Here is a 19886-nt window from a genome sequence, read left to right as displayed (position 1 = left end):
TTTGAGGCTTTGCCCCCTAGTTCTGCTTTCACCCGCCAGTGGAAACAACCTGCCTGCATCTATCCTATCTAATCCCTTCATAATTTTATATGTTTCTATAAGATCCCCCTCATCCTTCTGAATTCCAACGAGTACAGCCCCAGTCTACTCAACCTATCCTCGTAATCTAACCCCTTCAGCTCTGGGATTAACCTAGTGAATCTCCTCTGCACACCCTCCAGTGCCAGTATGTCCTTTCTCAAGTAAGGAGGCCAAACTGAACACAATACTCCAGGTGTGGCCTCACTAACACCTTATACAATTGCAGCGTAACCTCCCTAGTCTTAAACTCCTCTAGCAATGAAGGACAACATTCCATTTGCCTTCTTAATCACCTGTTGCACCTGTAAACCAACTTTTTGCAACTCATGCACTAGCACACCCAGGTCTCTCTGCACAGCAGCATGTTTTAATATTTTATCATTTAAATAATAATCCCTTTTGCTGTTATTCCTACCAAAATGGATAACCTCACATTTGTCAACATTGTATTCCAGACCCTAGCCCATTCACTTAACCTATCCAAATCCCTCTGCACACTTCCGGTATCCTCTGCACTTTTTGCTTTACCACTCATCTTAATGTCGTCTGCAAACTTGGACACATTGCACTTGGTCCCCAACTCCAAATGATCTATGTAAATTGTGAATAATTGTGGGAACTACACTGATCCCTGAGGGACACCACTAGCTACTGATTGCCAACCAGAGAAACACCCATTAATCCCCACTCTTTGCTTTCTATTAATTAACCAATCCTCTATCCATGCTACTACTTTATGCTTAATGATATCTATCTTTATCTTATGCAGCAACCTTTTGTGTGGCACCTTGTCAAAGGCTTTCTGGAAATCCAGATATACCACATCCATTGGCTCCCTGTTATCTACCGCACTGGTAATGTCCTCAAAAAATTCCACAAAATTAGTTAGGCACGACCTGCCCTTTATGAACCCATGCTGCATCTGCCCAATGGGACAATTTCCATCCAGATGCCTCGCTATTTCTTCCTTGGTGATCGATTCCAGCATCTTCCCTACTACCGAAGGTAAGCTCACTGGCCTATAATTACCCGCTTTCTGCCTATCTCCGTTTTTAAACAGTGGTGGCATGTTTGCTAATTTCCAATACGCCGGGACCACCCCAGAGTCTAGTGAATTTTGGTAAATTAACACTAGTGCATTTGCAATTTCCCTAGCCATCTCTTTTAGCACTCTGTGATGCATTCCATCAGGGCCAGGAGACGTGTCTACCTTTCGTCCCATTAGCTTGCCCGTCACTACCTCCTTCGTGATAACAATCCTCTCAAGGTCCTCACCTGTCATAGCCTAATTTCTATCAGTCACTGGCATGTTATTTGTGTCTTCCACTGTGAAGACCGACCCAAAAAACCTGTTCAGTTCCTCAGCCATTTCCTCATCTCCCATTATTAAATCTCCCTTCTCATCCTCTAACGGACCAATATTTACCTCAGCCACTCTTTTTTGTTTTATATATTTGTAGAAACTTTTCCGATCTGTTTTTATATTCTGAGCAAGTTTCCATGCTGGAATTAGCCTTGTCATTCAAACCCTCAGTAATGATCAACATGTCACAGTTTGCCACTATTGGAGCTGCAAGTTTGGGCCTTCATTGAAGATTTTTCCAACATGTTACATCAAGGTGGGATCACAAAGTAGAATAAAGCGAGAAAAAGCAGGGCATGCCAATTATTCCAAAATGTGATGATGACTATAATTACAAAGACATATAGCACAACACAGAACCTGAGAAAAAGACACAGTTGGAGAGATCATTCACTGTCAGAATTCAAAGTGTTTATCTCACCGTATTTAGGGACAATGAATAGCAGCTCTAATTATTTTTTCTGATGGATGAATTTGTTCTATATACTTCCATCATCATATCACCAGAAACCTGGTCAATGAGGGTTTAGCTGCAATAATATTCACTTTATATCTCTCGGGTAGTTAACCATTAAGCAATGACCATGGAGAACAGGAAATTACATGACATCAAATGGGGCAGCAGATTTCATGACCTAATTCACCAGCACCGTTTTTTCTGGATATTGAAAAAACAGACTGACACACTTGCTCCAACATACATATTCAGCCATGAGTTCCGAAATGAGAAGAAATGTGAAAGCAATGTAGGTTTTCCAAATTGTCCTTGCCTTGTGTAATTTGCGTTAAAAATTGAAACTTATACAGTAAATACTTGGCCTTCCTTGTACTTGCAATGATTCACTTTAATCGTAGAATCATCGAATGATATAGCAATAGGAGGAGGCCATTTGGCCCATCATTCTAATGCTGGTTCTTTGAAAGTCCTGTCCAATTAGTCCCACAATCCATACCTTTCCCATTACCCTCTAATTTATTTTCACCTTCAAATATTCATCCAATTTCCTTTTTAAAGTTTGAGCTTTGACAAAGGCTCATCGGGACTCGAAACGTTAGCTCTTTTCTCTCCCTACAGATGCTGCCAGACCTGCTGAGATTTTCCAACATTTTCTCTTTGGTTCCTTTTTTAAAGTTACTGGGCAGAATTACTCCTTGTTTAATTAATCAAAACCCTTTGTGATTTTGAACTCCTCTATCAAATCTTCTCTTAACTTTCTTTTATCTCTCCATATCACTGAAGTCTTCTAACGATGGTAGCCTTCCAGTAAATCTCCTCTGCAGCCTCTCGAAAGCTTTGACCTCCTTCTTCAAGTGAGGTGGCAAGAAGAGGCCACAATACTCCAGTTGAGGCTGCACTCTCGTTAATAAAGGTTAGTTTTCTTCCTTTTGTACACTATGCATATATTAACTAAAGAGGAATACAAGTTTCTTTTGCCAGCAGGATGCTGAACATAATGCAATGGAGCTATGTAGTCAAGAAGGTTACACACACATATCGGGTGCGATCCACCGGCCACATTGTGCTCTCAGTTGAGTGCGCTGTGGCTGGTGAATGCCTGCAGAGCCCTCTCGCGGACTTCCCGAAAGTCTTCGCGCCTTGCAGGATTCACCCAAGCATCGCGAGGTGTATTATTCTGAAACACGCGCACAAGGGATGTGGCCAAACAGCGCATGCCGAAGTCGGTATTAAACCAGCTTAGGCAAACATACCTGGCATCCACTGGCAACGTGGGATCCACCGCACTCCCAGGGAGGCTGCAGTCGGGCGCCGATCAGTGTTGGTCCATACAAATGTGGACCAGGTGGAATGGCACCCGGGGGGTCTCCCAGACCATTAGAGACCCCTGGGTGGTCAGGGATATTGCAGGGTGGCTCCCTGGCCCTCCCCTTGGATCACGGGCACTTGGTACTGCCCAGCTGGCACTGTCATCCTGGCACTGCCAAGGTGCCCGTATGGCACTGTCAATCTGGCTGGAGCACTGCCTGGGTGCCAGGCTGGCAGTGCAAGGGTGCACGAGTGCCAGGGTGGCACTGCCAAAGGCCAGGGGCGAGGGGGACCATGCCCATGAAAGGAGGGTGGAGGGGAGAATTGAAGGGTGGGGGTTTGCAGGGCAGGTAAGTAGGAGCCTCTGGGAGTTTGAAGGAGTGATGGGTGAGGGTCCAGGGAGGGAGGGTGTGCTGTAAGAGGCCTTTCGGGGGCCTGAAGAGGGACGACCACTAGGGGATCCATAGCGGGGTGTCCTCGCTTGGGGGTGGTGGGTAGTGCCCGTGTGTGTAGGGAGGGTGACGTTGCCCACAAGCTCACTTAAAGATCGGGGCACCCTTTCAAAATGACTGCAGGCTTCCGGATTGGATACCGACTGTGCTTTCTGCGGCAGCAGGGGGCTGCCAGGGCCGTGGAGGGGTGAGGGGGAGGGGGAGGGGAGGGGGCAGACCGATTAGCCAGGGAGCCCTCCCTGCAGTGCGAGGAATATGTGGCCCTTTCATGCCCGTTTTTCTGGCGTGAAAGTCCACGGGGGGTGGATTCTCCGTTAATGGGACTTTCACGCCAGAAAAATTGGCGTGAAAAGGCCATATATTCCCAGCCCTGCAGTAGGCTAGCAGGGACCTGGTGTAAATCGAGCAGCTTTTGCTGCAGATACGGGCCCCCACACTTCCGGGTCGGAGGTCGCGCATGCACATGGCGGCGGCCGCGCCGTGCTCTATAGTGAACTCGGAGCTCTACCCTGAAAATCGACCGCCCCCCAATCGGCCGCACGCCCGACCCTGACAGCCCGCACAAATATTGCCTGGCTGCGAATAAAGCCCCCCTGCCCTCCGATCGGCTTGCCCCCGATCAGGGCGGCCTCGGACTAATTTTGCAGCCTCCAAGCGAGTATCCCGACCGGCTAGACCGTATTAGATCCACGCCGTCGGGACGTCGGCCAGTCGGGGGCAGAGAATGGCGGAGTGGGCCTCCAGGAATGGCCGCAGGTACGTGCTAGGTGGCGCAGCGTACTCTCCAAGTACGTCAATTTTCGGGGCCCACAGAATCGGGGAACCGGCGCCAGTCCCGATTCCATGCGGGGAAATGGATTCTCCGCGCCGGTGCCAGCCGCGGTGTCAGGGTGCGGAGAATCCAGCCCCACAGTTCTTACGATGGCATGGGGATATAGTCCCAATAATGGAGAATCCAGCCCCATGTGTGGGCTAAACCGGTGAGAAACTCCCCAGGGCCCATAAAAGAGGCTAAGGGCAGAATTCTCCGGCCGAGTCCGCCCGTTGACAGGAGAATCCCACCCAAGGTCAATGGACTTCTCTATTGTCTGAGGCCCGACCGTGGCGTTCTTACGGCTGGCGGGGCGGAAAAATCCAGCCCAAAATGTCATTGAATAGCTGTGGGGATCTCGCCGGCAGAGCTGGTGGGAATCGCCCTGAAAAACCCGCCACAAACAAAATATTTTGGGAGAATCGCAAAAGTCATACAAGATAAGGGGCAGGATTCTTTGGCGTGGAAACAGTTGTCATGGGACTGTCCCTTTAAGAAATGCGCGTTTATCAAATAGTTTCAGTGTGTGGGTAGAGCTGGGCTGTGGTTCTGTCTTTTACTTTCGTTTTGAGCTGGGAGCTGTTTGTGGCTCTGTGTTTTACTTTTGTTTTAGACAGTTGGGAGCTGCATTCAGACAAAGAAGGTTTCTTTTGGTCTCTCTCTCTATATATGTTAAAAGATGTCCAGATCACTTGATAATTTAAAAGTGATACCTGTTTTCTGTGAATGAATTCAAACCTACTTTTTTGTGGAAAAAGGGATTGTCTGATTTATGGATGTTGTTACTTGAGTGAATCAGTAAAAGGGAAGTTATTAACGGTTAAATATAGAGTACTGTAACTGTGTGGGGGGATGGGGGATGTATGTCTGTATGATATAAATGCTTATTGTGCGTGTTTAGAAAATGTTAACTGAATTTGTTGGAATAAACTTTGTTTTTGATTTAAAGTGCTAAAGGCCTCTGTAGCATAACACCTGAAGAGTAGACCCTTGTGCTCCTCATAACCAAAATCTATAAACAGTTCTAGGTTAGGTGAACGGTATGGTATACTTTGGTGTTCTCTAAACCCTGGCCCATAACACAGTGGTGTTTTACGACAGCAAAAACGGCACAGCAGGTGCACCGATTCAGCAACTCTAAATGGCCTAGCACCATCGCCATGTGGAACTCAACCGGTTCCACGCATAACGGAGCCGGATTCGCCGGGTACGTGATTGGCGCACATGAGACTCACGCCGTAGCTGCACTTAAATATCTATCCTCCCCTTCCCACTCAACAAGATGGCTGGAAGGAGAGTAGCGCCACGATTCAGGTACGCTGAGCTGGACACCCTCCTGGACGCCGTAGAGGAGAGGAAGATGATCCTGTACCCCGGCTCGGGAGACAGGCCACCAGGTGGCGCTGTTAACCCTGCCTGGGCGCAAGTGGCAGACGTAGTCAGCGCCATGGGCTACGTCACCCAGACTGGCATACAGTGCAGGAAGAAACTCCACGACCTACTCAGGGCGGCCAGGGTGAGTAGGCAGCGCTGTGCCCCTGGCACTAACTCTGCTCCCACCCACACACCCGAACCCGGCCCCTCTCCCCCCCCCGGGAACCCCGAACCCCCACCCTGCCCCACATGCCAGCACCCATGCCAGCCGCAATGGCCGGGTGCCCTGGCCACTGATGCCATCGCCGACCCAACCCCTGGTCTACTTGCGTCAGAATGTCTAACTGTGTCATTGTTTGTGTTTGCTTCGCCCCCACCCCCAGGAGAAGGGGCCGAGAGCGGGAGAAGACCGGAGAGGGCTCATCAGACCTGCATTCACGCCATGCCTGAGCAGAGGGCACTGGACGGGGTCGGCAGCCCAGAGGAAAGGGAGGTCGCCGAGGCGGAGTTCGGCAGCGGACAAGCAAGTGAGACCCTGCTAAGTTGCGGATGCCCATTGCACACGTGTGGGCAGTCCCCCCTCACCCCCCTTGCCTCCCTGACCCCCCCCCCCCCCACATCACCCCACCCACACACCACCTCACCTCCGCACACCTCCCCCATGCCCCCCCCGGCCCACTGTCTAACCATACATATCGTATTGTGTCTTACAGGATCTGCCGGTGATGGGTTCGGTCCATCTGGGGCCCCCGCCACCAGCGGTTTGGTGGTGTGGGAGGTGAGGGGGTGTGGGTCTGTGATGGTGCTGTCCATGCCCCTGGCCAGCCACCCCCTCCTCCCCCCATCCCTAGTCGGTGAAACGTGTTGCGATGGGAGCGTCCGCTGCACGCTGGCCCTGGTGATAGCATTGTGCGGCCTCCCGTGCCTCCCCGGCCCCTTGTCCCGCTCACTGTCTCCCTCCCCCGCATCTTCCTTGTCTATCAAGGCCTGCCCTCCCTCCTCATCCTCCTCCAGCACATCGCCCCTCTGTTGGGCTATATTGTGGAGGACGCAGCAGGCCACCATGAAGTGGGCGGCCCTCTCAACCTCGTACTGGAAGGCCCCTCCAGAGCGGTCCAGGCACCTGAAGTGCATCTTCAGGACTCCAAAGCACCTGGTCGCTGTATGGGCATTATTGTACTGGGTCTCCACGTCAGTCAGTGGCTTCCGGATTGACGTAATCAGCCACGACCGCAACGGGTAACCCGTCACCCAGCATCCAATCCCGCAGCCGGGGGCAGGGGTGCCCCTCAAACCTGTCGGGGATCACCGAGTGTGTCAAGATGAATGCGTCGTGCACACTGCCCGAGTATCGAGTGCAGTTATGCATGATGCGCATCTGTTGATCACAGACCAGCTGGACGTTCATGGAGTGGAAGCTCTTTCTGTTGGTGTATAGCGACCTGTTATCCGCAGGTGGACGTAGGGCAACTTGCATGCCATCGGTCACCTCCTGGATCCGGGGCATCCCAACGATGGCAGCAAACGCTGCAGCCCGGGCATCTTGGAGGGTGCGGTCCACGTGGAACTGGATGTATTTTTCAGACTGGGCGTATAGGGCCTCCGTGATGACGTGGATGCACCTATACAAAGATTAAAACAAAGAACAAAGAAATGTACAGCACAGGAACAGGCCCTTCGGCCCTCCAAGCCCGTGCCGACCATACTGCCCGACTAAACTACAATCTTCTACACTTCCTGGGTCCGTATCCTTCTATTCCCATCCTATTCATATATTTGTCAAGATGCCCCTTAAATGTCCCTATCGTCCCTGCCTCCACTACCTCCTCCGGTAGTGAGTTCCAGGCACCCACTACCCTCTGCGTAAAAAACTTGCCTCGTACATCTACTCTAAACTTTGCCCCTCTCACCTTAAACCTATGCCCCCTAGTAATTGACCCCTCTACCCTGGGGAAAAGCCTCTGACTATCCACTCTGTCTATGCCCCTCATAATTTTGTATACCTCTATCAGGTCGCCCCTCAACCTCCTTCGTTCCAGTGAGAACAAACCGAGTTTATTCAATCGCTCCTCATAGCTTATGCCCTCCATACCAGGCAACATTCTGGTAAATCTCTTCTGCACCCTCTCTAAAGCCTCCACATCCTTCTGGTAGTGTGGCGACCAGAATTGAACACTATACTCCAAGTGTGGCCTAACTAAGGTTCTATACAGCTGCAACATGACTTGCCAATTCTTATACTCAATGCCCCGGCCAATGAAGGCAAGCATGCCGTATGCCTTCTTGACTACCTTCTCCACCTGTGTAGCCCCTTTCAGTGATCTGTGGACCTGTACTCCTAGATCTCTTTGACTTTCAATACTCTTGAGGGTTCTACCATTCACTGTATATTCCCTACCTGCATTAGCCCTTCCAAAATGCATTACCTCACATTTGTCCAGGTTAAACTCCATCTGCCATCTCTCCGCCCAAGTCTCCAGACAATCTAAATCCTGCTGTATCCTCAGACAGTCCTCATCGCTATCCGCAGTTCCACCAACCTTTGTGTCGTCTGCAAACTTACTAATCAGACCAGTTACATTTTCCTCCAAATCATTTATATATACTACAAAGAGCAAAGGTCCCAGCACTGATCCCTGTGGAACACCACTGGTCACAGCCCTCCAATTAGAAAAGCATCCCTCCATTGCTACCCTCTGCCTTCTATGGCCTAGCCAGTTCTGTATCCACCTTGCCAGTTCACCCCTGATCCCGTGTGACTTCACCTTTTGTACTAGTCTACCATGAGGGACCTTGTCAAAGGCCTTACTGAAGTCCATATAGACAACATCTACTGCCCTACCTGCATCAATCATCTTAGTGACCTCCTCGAAAAACTCTATCAAGTTAGTGAGACACGACCTCCCCTTCACAAAACCGTGCTGCCTCTCACTAATACGTCCATTTGCTTCCAAATGGGAGTAGATCCTGTCTCGAAGAATTCTCTCCAGTAATTTCCCTACCACTGAAGTAAGGCTCACCGGCCTGTAGTTCCCGGGATTATCCCTGCCACCCTTCTTAAACAGAGGAACAACATTGGCTCTTCTCCAGTCCTCCGGGACATCCCCTGAAGACAGCGAGGATCCAAAGATTTCTGTCAAGGCCTCAGCAATTTCCTCTCCAGCCTCCTTCAGTATTCTGGGGTAGATCCCATCCGGCCCTGGGGACTTATCTACCTTAATATTTTTTAAGACACCCAACACCTCGTCTTTTTGGATCACAATGTGACCCAGGCTATCTACACCCCCTTCTCCAGACTCAACATCTACCAATTCCTTCTCTTTGGTGAATACTGATGCAAAGTATTCATTTAGTACCTCGCCCATTTCCTCTGGCTCCACACATAGATTCCCTTGCCTATCCTTCAGTGGGCCAACCCTTTCCCTGGCTACCCTCTTGCTTTTTATGTAAGTGTAAAAAGCCTTGGGATTTTCCTTAACCCTATTTGCCAATGACTTTTCATGACCCCTTCTAGCCCTCCTGACTCCTTGCTTAAGTTCCTTCCTACTTTCCTTATATGCCACACAGGCTTCGTCTGTTCCCAGCCTTTTAGCCCTGACAAATGCCTCCTTTTTCTTTTTGACGAGGCCTACAATATCACTCGTCATCCAAGGTTCCCGAAAATTGCCGTATTTATCTTTCTTCCTCACAGGAACATGCCTGTCCTGTATTCCTTTCAACTGACACTTGAAAGCCTCCCACATGTCAGATGTTGATTTGCCCTCAAACATCCGCCCCCAATCTATGTTCTTCAGTTCCCGCCTAATATTGTTATAATTAGCCTTCCCCCAATTTAGCACATTCATCCTCGGACCACTCTTATCCTTGTCCACCAGTACTTTAAAACTTACTGAATTGTGGTCACTGTTACCGAAATGCTCCCCTACTGAAACATCTACCACCTGGCCGGGCTCATTCCCCAATACCAGGTCCAGTACCGCCCCTTCCCTAGTTGGACTGTTTACATATTGTTTTAAGAAGCCCTCCTGGATGCTCCTTACAAACTCTGCCCCGTCTAAGCCCCTGGCACTAAGTGAGTCCCAGTCAATATTGGGGAAGTTGAAGTCTCCCATCACCACAACCCTGTTGTTTTTACTCTTTTCCAAAATCTGTCTACCTATCTGCTCCTCTATCTCCCGCTGGCTGTTGGGAGGCCTGTAGTATACCCCCAACATTGTGACTGCACCTTTCTTATTCCTGATCTCTACCCATATAGCCTCACTGCCCTCTGAGGTGTCCTCTCGCTGTATAGCTGTGATACTCTCCTGAACAAGTAGCGCAACTCCGCCTCCCCTTTTACATCCCCCTCTATCCCGCCTGAAACATCTAAATCCTGGAACGTTTAGCTGCCAATCCTGCCCTTCCCTCAACCAGGTCTCTGTAATATGCACCGATATCTGCGAGATCCCGGAAAGGTCCCCACTTGGCGACTGGAAGGACCCCGTCGCATAGACGTTCAGGTCAACCGTCACCTTGACAGTCACCGGGCTCGGGTGTCCTCCCCCATACCCCTGCAGTACCAGGTGTGCTATCATCTGGCAGATGAGTCGCACAGTCCCTCTGCCCATCCGCAGTAGCCATGTGCATGCCCGATCCGGAAGGTCCTCGAATGACATGCGGTTGCGATACACGCGGGGCCTCATCCGGCGGCCCCTTGGCACCTCCTCCTCCACCTTAGCCTGATAGGTGGCCAGCCATCCATCCTGTGTGGCTGCCTCTGAAGCCCGCTCCTCTGCTGCAGCCTCAGCCTCCTCTCTCAGCAGCTTCTGCTCACGCTGCTGCAGCGTGCAGAACTGCGGCCATCGCCACTGCGGGCAGCATAGGGGTTGATGTCCTAATGCTATTTTCTGCAGGGGGCGAAAGGCCAACATGTTAGCACACTCCCATACCAATCAAGATTCCCATGGGCTCAATGGTGGCCCCGGTTTGCACTGCGGGCCCTACCCCACCCAGGTTACCCCCGCTCACCCCCGCACACCGGCCCCGTCAGTGCCCCTGTCCTGGTGCTTGTCCCTGCTGCAAGGGGTACCGTTGGCTGCCCTGACTGGGGGCTGCAGTGGTTGTTTCCCTTGGTGGTCCCCCGGTGGGTAGCGACTGGTCAGGGCAGGGGGGGCGTGCGCTGTCGTGGGGGTAGTGTGCTGGGGTGGGCGCACCCATACAGCTAGTGTCACTGTGTAGAACCAGGGACCAAGGTGGATGGTCAGCAAGATGGCCGCTGTAATGGCGGTTGGTGCCTGGGCACCACCCCTGTCCTGTGGGAGGGGGTCACCCCTGCTGCTCAGCCTGTTCGCCCCCCCCCCCCCTCACCCCGCCATGGATAGCTTGGCCAGTGTCCGGGCCAGCAGCCCGCAGTCACTTCTCGCTCAGCAGTCAGGACGCCAGGTTCACGATTTTTCTAACCACAAGTGAATGATGCTGTCGGGAACTCGGCCCATCAGAGGCGTTGAATCACGGAGGCCCCGGAGCATCGGGTGTCAGGCCCGCGAATGATACTTTCGTACTGTACTTTCAGGCCGCAAGGTGAGCGCTGCATTTACGCCATTTTCGGGGTGCCAGAGCATCCTGATTTGGCGTCAAACCAGAGCCTACCTCGATTTCATCGTCGGAAGCTATTCTCCGCCCCATCGCGTTTCACGATTTCGGCATCAGCAAATGGAGAATCCCACCCAAAATTTCAGATAGATGTCATGACGAGGGCCCAATCCCAGGGAAAAGGTTATCCTACGGAATGGCTCGTGGTTCATTGTAGATGTAGATTCGCTTAATTCCTTTCGGCATCTTTACAAAGATGGTCCTGCAAGTAGTTTATAGGCCCCAACAGTAACTGCACTGGAGGACGATGTATACAGAAAGAAATGATGGGGACTTGTGAGAAAGATATGGTGATAATCATGAATGATTTTAATCTACTCTCTCATTATTTATATAGATATAGATATATATATATGAGAAGATGTAGATTGGATGAATCAAATTGGCAACCGTAGCCATAAAGTTGAGTTCATAGAGTATTTTTGGGACAGTTTGCATGGTCATCGCTTTTAAAAATGGTGTCCTGACCTCTGAGGCCCCAAAGCGATCCCTGACCTCCCCACCCAGCCTGAACACACTATGGGAGGGTTCCCGTCCCACCCCCACACCCCGTTAACACCCACGCAAGGCATCCCCGCGCAAAAAGGCCAGCTTGGCACCTTGTCAGTGCCAGCCTGGCACCCTGGCAGTGCCCATATCAGTCGGCAGTGGCACATGGGCACCTTGGCAGTGGTTGGGCCACCTGTATGGCCAGGGTGGTGTCCAGTTGGGACTGCCAGCTTGGCAGGTGCACTGCCAGGGCACCAGGCTGGTGGTGCTCATGTGGCATTTTGCCCACATTGGGGATCAGATTCGGGGGTGCCATGCCCTTATGAGGTGGTGAGAAACCAATTAGTTTCCTTGGCAACCTGTCCAAAAAATGGCAGCAGAAAATGAGGCAAAACCAGGCAGCACGGTTTACCTCTGACACTTTCTCCTGACCTTGATTGACCTCTCTTTATTCCCCCACCAGGATCACCACAGAGCACCCTTTCATTGCCTGTGTTATGAAAATGCTGGTGGAGAGACAGATGCAAGTTCCAGGTTATTTCCATCCTATTACCCCCTGCTACTACCACACCGTTGACCTACTCAGATAGGTCTGGCAGGAGCCCCCTGAGATAGCAGTTAAACACCTAAGATGGTGGAAGGGCACCTAATATTAGCCTGCTCCCCCTCCAAATCCTTCATTAAAGTCTACAAAAGCTCTATCCATTTTGGGAGCATTTTTCACCCCCTTTTAACCTCCTCTCTGAATGGTGCAGCCGTGTTTCCATCACCTTCAGAACTTGCTCCCATATACGACTGACACCATCTCAGTAGGAGGATCCTTGCTGTGAAACAAAGCAAGTTGCAAGTTAGCTGACCCCAACACTGGGAAATGGATTGAGCGTCACAGTGAGATTGCAAGTTAGGATGGGCTGATATCCCACCCCATCACTATCTTGTCAAATTACCTGGAAAATACAGGCCCAGAAATGGATTTCATGTAGGAGCCTGAATCTAAGTTAGCTGCAAGGGTGCTCGTTTTGCACACACACTGTGTACATGAACTGAAGAGTGTAGATTAATTGTAATATGGTGGTGGTTTGTTAATGGGAAAAAAACAGGTCTGCAGCAGAAGATTTGTTTACAGAGTAAGCAGTGATTCTGAACAATTTGCAATATTTTGTTGATTCATACATGGAAATATTCATGAATGAAGCAGTATATGGCTTCTTTTTTTTTTACATAATCCTGCACATCCTCCCATCAACCTCATTCAGTTCTTCAGCTGTTTTAGAACGTATTTGGTTGATCCTCACAGTGTATCAACAAGGCTGCGAACTGCCCAACTTTGAACTAAACAAACCTGATTTTGAGTGAACTGTGCACATTGCTCATGCACATGGAACGATACACTTTTTAGTCACCAGGTTCGTAAATTTAAACATAATTACTTTTTATTTACAGCAAGGACTATAATGAAATATGCAGAAAATACAACTGGTTAACTCATATCTAATTCCTAAACACCCACTTTAACTTGTCCCAACCCTCTATACACACACACAAAACAGGAAAATACAGAGGGGAAAAGAGGTGGAAAATAATAAGTAAAGTAAAATGTAGCATTTGTTTCAGATGGTTGTTTCTAGCACACCTTCCTTCAAAGCTTTCAGTTTGAGATTTCTGTTTCCTGTCTGTAATGATTTTCATTGTAGATTCATTCATTCAGGTTCTCTGTAGGTTCAGAAATACAGTAGCTCACAGCATTTCTGGAAAGAAGGAGAAGAGATAGAGCAGACACTCATAGCTCCTTCTTCCTTCAGCATCCTGGCCCAACTCTCCTTTCTTTAGGTCTCTGGAAATCATCATAGTCAGGTAAGAAACAAGCACCACCAGTTACTGGGAAGAATATAGTATTTTGGCCAGTTCATTGGCCACCATCCAACCAAATGAACTGAATCCCACCCCATCTCTCAGATGCCACAGAGTCTGAGTTCTGTGGCTTGAAAACTAGCTCCACATTGTCATGGGAATGTCACTTTAAGAAATGTTTGTCTGCTCAAGTGGCTGCAGTGATGTCAGAGTGTGGGTGGAGCTGAGCTCTGGCTCTGCTTTATAGTTTCGCTTTGAGGAAAAGCTGGTGTATGTCTGTGGGTTTTAGTTTCGCTTCAGTATTGGAGTTGCAGCCAGCCAAAGAAGGTGTAACTTTGATCTCTCTGCCTTCTAAAGACTATCTCTAGATCATTTGGTGAATTCAGAGTGATAACTGCTCTCAGAGAATTTAAACCTGATGTGCTTCTGTAAACAGGGTTTTTGTCTTCTGGATGTTAAAAGGAAAGTTGAAGGATTACTTAGAGTGTTGTATTCTTTTAGAGGTGTATTTGAATTGATGGTTGCTAAGATGTTCACTGTATGTTTTAAAAAGGTTAACTGAGTTCATAGAATAAACATTGTTTTGCTTTAAAAAACTAGTTTTAGATTTCTGCTGCACCACACCTGCAGAGTGGGCCATGTGCTCCCCATACCACAATTTAGTAAAAGTGGTGGGTCAGGTGATCTCCATGATATACTTTAGAGTTCTCTAAACCCTGGCTCATAACAATATGCAATGTTGCAACTTTTTGAATTCTTCATTCTCTCTGCTGCTTGACTTAAAGATACATGTCCATTAAACATCCATGGTTCAAAATGATAACTGCAAAAAAAAATAAAGGAAGAGGAAATAAGGGAATCATCAGGCAGGGCCCTTACACATGTTTCACACTATCCATTGTTAATATCCATTAATAGAGGATATTTGAAATTGGTGGGATGTTGCTGCATTTTATTCTTGAACTATTTAGCAGAGACGTTATTTTAAGGCTCTGCACCGTAATTGTACAATGCATTTGTCAAAGGCAGAGCACCTTTCACGTCTTGGTATAGCATGTGACTTTGCAAAGTACCACAATGAAAGTGACACCTGGAATAATTTCCCAGCCAATTCCAGAGCACTAGCAGGCTCACTGGTAATAAGGCTGCGCTTCCCATACAGGAAAGCAAATATGACTGGTTAAAATCTAATTACATTCAAATAATCATTTAAAATATTTATATTCCCCACACAAGCAATTATACCGGTTGGTGGACAGTGAAATTAATTATTTAATAAAACATTTATTATGCATATGGTTGTATTTTTTTCTCTCCCCAGGTAATTGATTCTTACTAGACTTCACCCAAAGGCCTACTCATTATTTGCAAGCTTAGACAACCAGAGGCATAATAGAATGATTGAAGTTTACACACGGGAAACTCTTTGCCAGAGTCACAGCTGTGCCACTGCCCTGCCTTCTCCCCAAAATCTAGTATCATTTGCTCCTTCAAAGGTTTCCCCTTTTTCCAAAAATGATACAGGTGCATCTACCTCAGCAGCTTCTGTATCAATCATTCCACATTCTAGCAAGTACCAACCTCACTACTCATTCACGCAGCGACAATGTCCTCTTAACACACCCACTAAAACACCCCATAAATGCCCGCCGATGCTATCCCATTACGGATGTAATCTGATTAAAGCAAATGGTTAACACAGACTGGGAGATTTACAAGTTTAAAAATCGTACCTCAAAATGACAGCTGTCATAATATCCACTCATGTATATAATGAGATGCAGACAGGCAGTGATTGACACACAGGATAACCAATGAACACACACGACACAGAACAACTAATCACCAGACAGGACACCACCACGATAAAGCCCACAGGGCATTAAGACTCTCTCTCTACAGGACACAGCTACTGAGATGGTTAGAGTGCACAAGCCAGTGAGCACTATTACCATTAGGTAGAGAGTTAGTCTGGTCAAGCCAGTAGGAGGTCATCAGTTAGATTAATAGAGTGTCAACTCACAGCAGACTATGTACAGCAATCAGGAAGTTCAATAAAACAGTGTTGGACCATCTCCTGTGTCAGAAGCCTGTTTCTAGTTTCACTTCATCCCGTTGCAGTCAACGTTGAACCAATTCACATAACACATCGACAGCAACCATGGAAGATGCTGTCAAGTCCAGAGAGACTATGTACACTGCCCACAAATACGCAGCTTCCTGCAGACATCGCAAGCACCAATCCTGGCTGCATGCCAAAGGCGATGATGCTAATTGTTATGTTCCAACTGGTCCCTTGGCGGATATCAGCAACCTTCCCCCTACTAGATTCCCAGATTCTTGCTTGCCTGCCGACACTGATTATCCCAGCATACCTCAATCCCAGTGATGATATTCACATCAGTTAATAGAGCCGGTTTTCCTGCCCAGAATGCTTGCAGGTAGATGTACCTTTAGGGAGCTGGATTCTCCGGTCGCCGATGCTGTAATCGTGTTCGGCGATTGGCCGGAGAATCACAGTTCCCAACCAAATCGTGGGCGGCGCCGCTTTTGCGATGCTCCGCCCCGGCTAAAGTACTCTCCGAGTAAGCCGCGCGACGTATCGACGGCCTCAGGACATTGCCTGAGGCCCGCCCCTGATGCTCCAGACCCTGACCGGCCGAGTTCCCGACGCCGTCGGTCGCTCATGATCCCATCCAGTTGGGAACTCGGCCCAGCGCCGCCACAGTCAGGGGAGGGTCCATCTGCGGGCAGGGGGGACTTTATCAGGGGCTGGAGGCAATGTGGGAATGGTCCGGGGGGCGTGAGCCGGCCAAAGGGGAGGCACTATTTTGCAGGCCGGATCCGCGAGCGGCTGCCGCCATGTAGCATTAATCTCAGGTCTAACCATAAAGTGATTTGTTCTCTTATTCATTCATGGAATGTGGCAAACACTGGCTAGGCCAGCAATTTTATTGTCTACCCTTAATTATCCATGAAAAGGTGGTAGTGAAGTGCAGCAGTCCCTGTGGTGTAGGTATATCAGACAGTTACAGGATTTTGACGCAGTGATAGTAAAGAAGTAGCCATGTGGTTCCAAGTCAGGATGATGTGTGACTTGGAGAAGAACTGGCAAATGGCGATGTTCCCCTGCATCTGCTACCGTTGATCTTCCCGGTACAGAGGTTGCGAGTTTGGAAGGTTTCACTGAAGGAGCCTTGGTGAGTTGCCGCAGTGCACCTTTTAAATGATAAACACTGTGACCCCAGTGTGCTGGTGGTGGAGGAAGTGAGTTTTTAAGGTTATGGATGGGATGCCAATCAAGAAGTTGTTTTGTCTTGAATGGTGTCAAACATTTTGAGTGTTGTGGGTGTTGTCATCCTGTCAAGTGGAGAGTATTCTATCACACTCCTCACATGTGCATTAGAGGTGTTGGACAGGTTTAAGATTGTGAGTCGGGAGGTGAACTGCTGACTGCAGAATTTCCAGCCTCTAACTTGCTCTTCTAACCACAGTAGTTAAGTTACTAAAATGGATGGTCCAGTTCAATTTCTGGACAATGGTAATTCCACAATGTCTGTAGTGGGAGATTCAGCAATGGTTATGCCATTGAATGTCAAGGGAAGATGGATAGATTAACTCTTATTAGAGATGATCGTTGTCTGGCACTTATGTGGTATGATTGTGACTTCCCAATTATCAGCCCAACCTTGAATGTTGTCCAGGTCTTGCTGCAGATTCACACAGAATGCTTCATTATTGGGGGAAATTGTGAATATTACGGGACACTGTGCCATCATTAGCAAACCCCCCCCATCTAATCTTGAAAGGAAGGTCACTGAGAAGCAGCTGAAGATGGTTAGGCCTAGGACACTGCCCGAAGGAAGTCCTGTAGCAATTTTCTGTGGTTGAGGTGATTGACTTTGTCATGTTATCCAGATCAGCATATCATGGTGCAATCACACACACACTGATGGACAGGCAGTTGGACCAACCAGCACACACATAACATCGCAGCCATTCACCAGTGAGAGCACACGCGCTATAAAACAGGGAACACCAAAGTTCCCGCTCATTCTACCAGGAGATAGCTCAGAGCACAGAGCTCACAACGCGCCACTCAGACATAGACCATGTGCTGAGTGCCTCACTAAGATAGTGATAGGGCTGGGTCCACCGGTTAGCTGATGAAGCATATACCCAAGCCAGTAGTTAGTTGTTACCGTTGATTAGAAAATAAAACAGAGTTGTACCATCTACAGCTGTGTTGGATCATTTGTGCATCAGAACACCCAACACGACATGATACCAGTAGTGGACGCAAACCAGCTACTGTGAGACCGACCTGCACCTTTCAGAAATCCACCATCCTGCTCCATGGAAAACATCAGCCCACCGCAGCCGCTCCGAATCGCTGGTAATCTTGGCGTCAACTGGAAGCTGTTTAAACAGCGCTTCCTCAAAGCCACAGACAGGGAGAATGCATCGGACACCAGGAAGATCGCCCTCCTCCTCTCCACGGCGGGCAACAGGCCATCCACATCTATAACTCCCTGGCATTCGCGGAAGGCGAGGATAAAACAAAATATAAGGCGGTGCTTCTGAAGTTCGAGGAACACTTCAGTGTGGAAGTCAATGAGAGCTTCGAGAGGTACCTATTCCAGCAGCGCCTGAAGGGTAAGGATGAGCCTTTCCAATCTTACTTAACACACCTCCGAATCCTCGCGCAGTCCTGCGGCTATGGGGCCACCTCCGACTCCATGATATGGGATCAGATAGTTTTTGGGGTCATCTCGGATACCCTACGCCAACAGCTCCTTAAAATAAAGTGACTCACCCTAACGACTGCCATCGAGACCTGCGTCCTCCATGAGAACGCGACTAGCCGGTACTCCCAAATCCAGGCGGCCGAAATGGCACGGCACGGGCCCCACGAGGCGGAGCGGGTCCAGTCGATTGAGTATCTCCCGGCCCGCGCCCTGGACGAGGGCAGCCATTCTTCGCGCTTTCCGACCCCTCCCGCGCTTGTATGCGTCAAAAGAAGGGACATTGCCGCAGAGGAACATGATGCGCAGGCGGCTCTACGCAGGACCGCACCGTGCATGCGCGGTGATGCAACAAACACAATGAACGCCATGATGTCACGACATGCGGCAACTGTGGTTCCGCCCACTTAAAGCGGCAATGTCCGGCCAAAGCGCAACAATGCCTCCGCTGTGGCAAGAATGGCCACTATGCTGCCTGCTGTCGAGCAGCTCAACCTGCCAACTCCCAACAATTCCGCCAGCCTCGCAGGGACGTGCGGGCGATTCAGCCCACCTACACTGAGTCATATCCAGATAGTATGCAGACCAGCGATACCGAAGACAGGGAGCCCTTCCGCGTTGCGGTAATCCACAAGAACCGGATGTCCCCAAGTCGGAACAGAATTGATCCGGGCGATGAGTGGTGTGCCACCCTAACGGTCAACCCAAATTCATTGCCCACTTGAGAGACTTGACTTATGAGCCTGTTAGCACATTGGACTCACTGAATTGTTTTACTGTACTGTTAACTAGTTTTTTTTCTTGTCGTTCATTGTTCCAGAGTTTTCTCTCATCGTTTGTTGATTGCATTTGTTCTGTTATTGGTACAACGTCATTGTTCTGTTGCACCTGACACCTTCCTCTGTATATAGTTTAGCCTCATGAACATGTTGTAAATATTGCACACACATACTCAGGTGCACTCAGTACACATTTCTACTTATTATCATGTAGGCACATATCCTTTGTGAAAGGGGGGATGTCATGATATCCAGATCAGCAGATCATGGTGCAATCACACACACACTGATGGAATGGCAGTTGGACCAACCAGCACACACATAACATCGCAGCCAATCACCAGTGAGAGCACACACACTATAAAACAGGGAACACCACAGTTCCCGCTCATTCTACCAGGAGATAGCTCAGAGCACAGAGCTCACAGCGTGCCACTCAGACAAAGACCATGTGCTGAGTGCCTCACAAAGATAGTGATAGGGCTGGGTCCACAGGTTAGCTGGTGAAGCACGTACCCAAGCCAGCAGTTAGTTGTTACCGTTGA

This window comes from Scyliorhinus torazame, chromosome 7 (genome assembly GCF_047496885.1).
Source record: "Scyliorhinus torazame isolate Kashiwa2021f chromosome 7, sScyTor2.1, whole genome shotgun sequence".
In the NCBI taxonomy this organism is placed as follows: domain Eukaryota; kingdom Metazoa; phylum Chordata; class Chondrichthyes; order Carcharhiniformes; family Scyliorhinidae; genus Scyliorhinus; species Scyliorhinus torazame.
The sequence above is the reverse complement of the archived record's forward strand: the minus strand, read 5'-3'. Positions refer to the sequence as shown.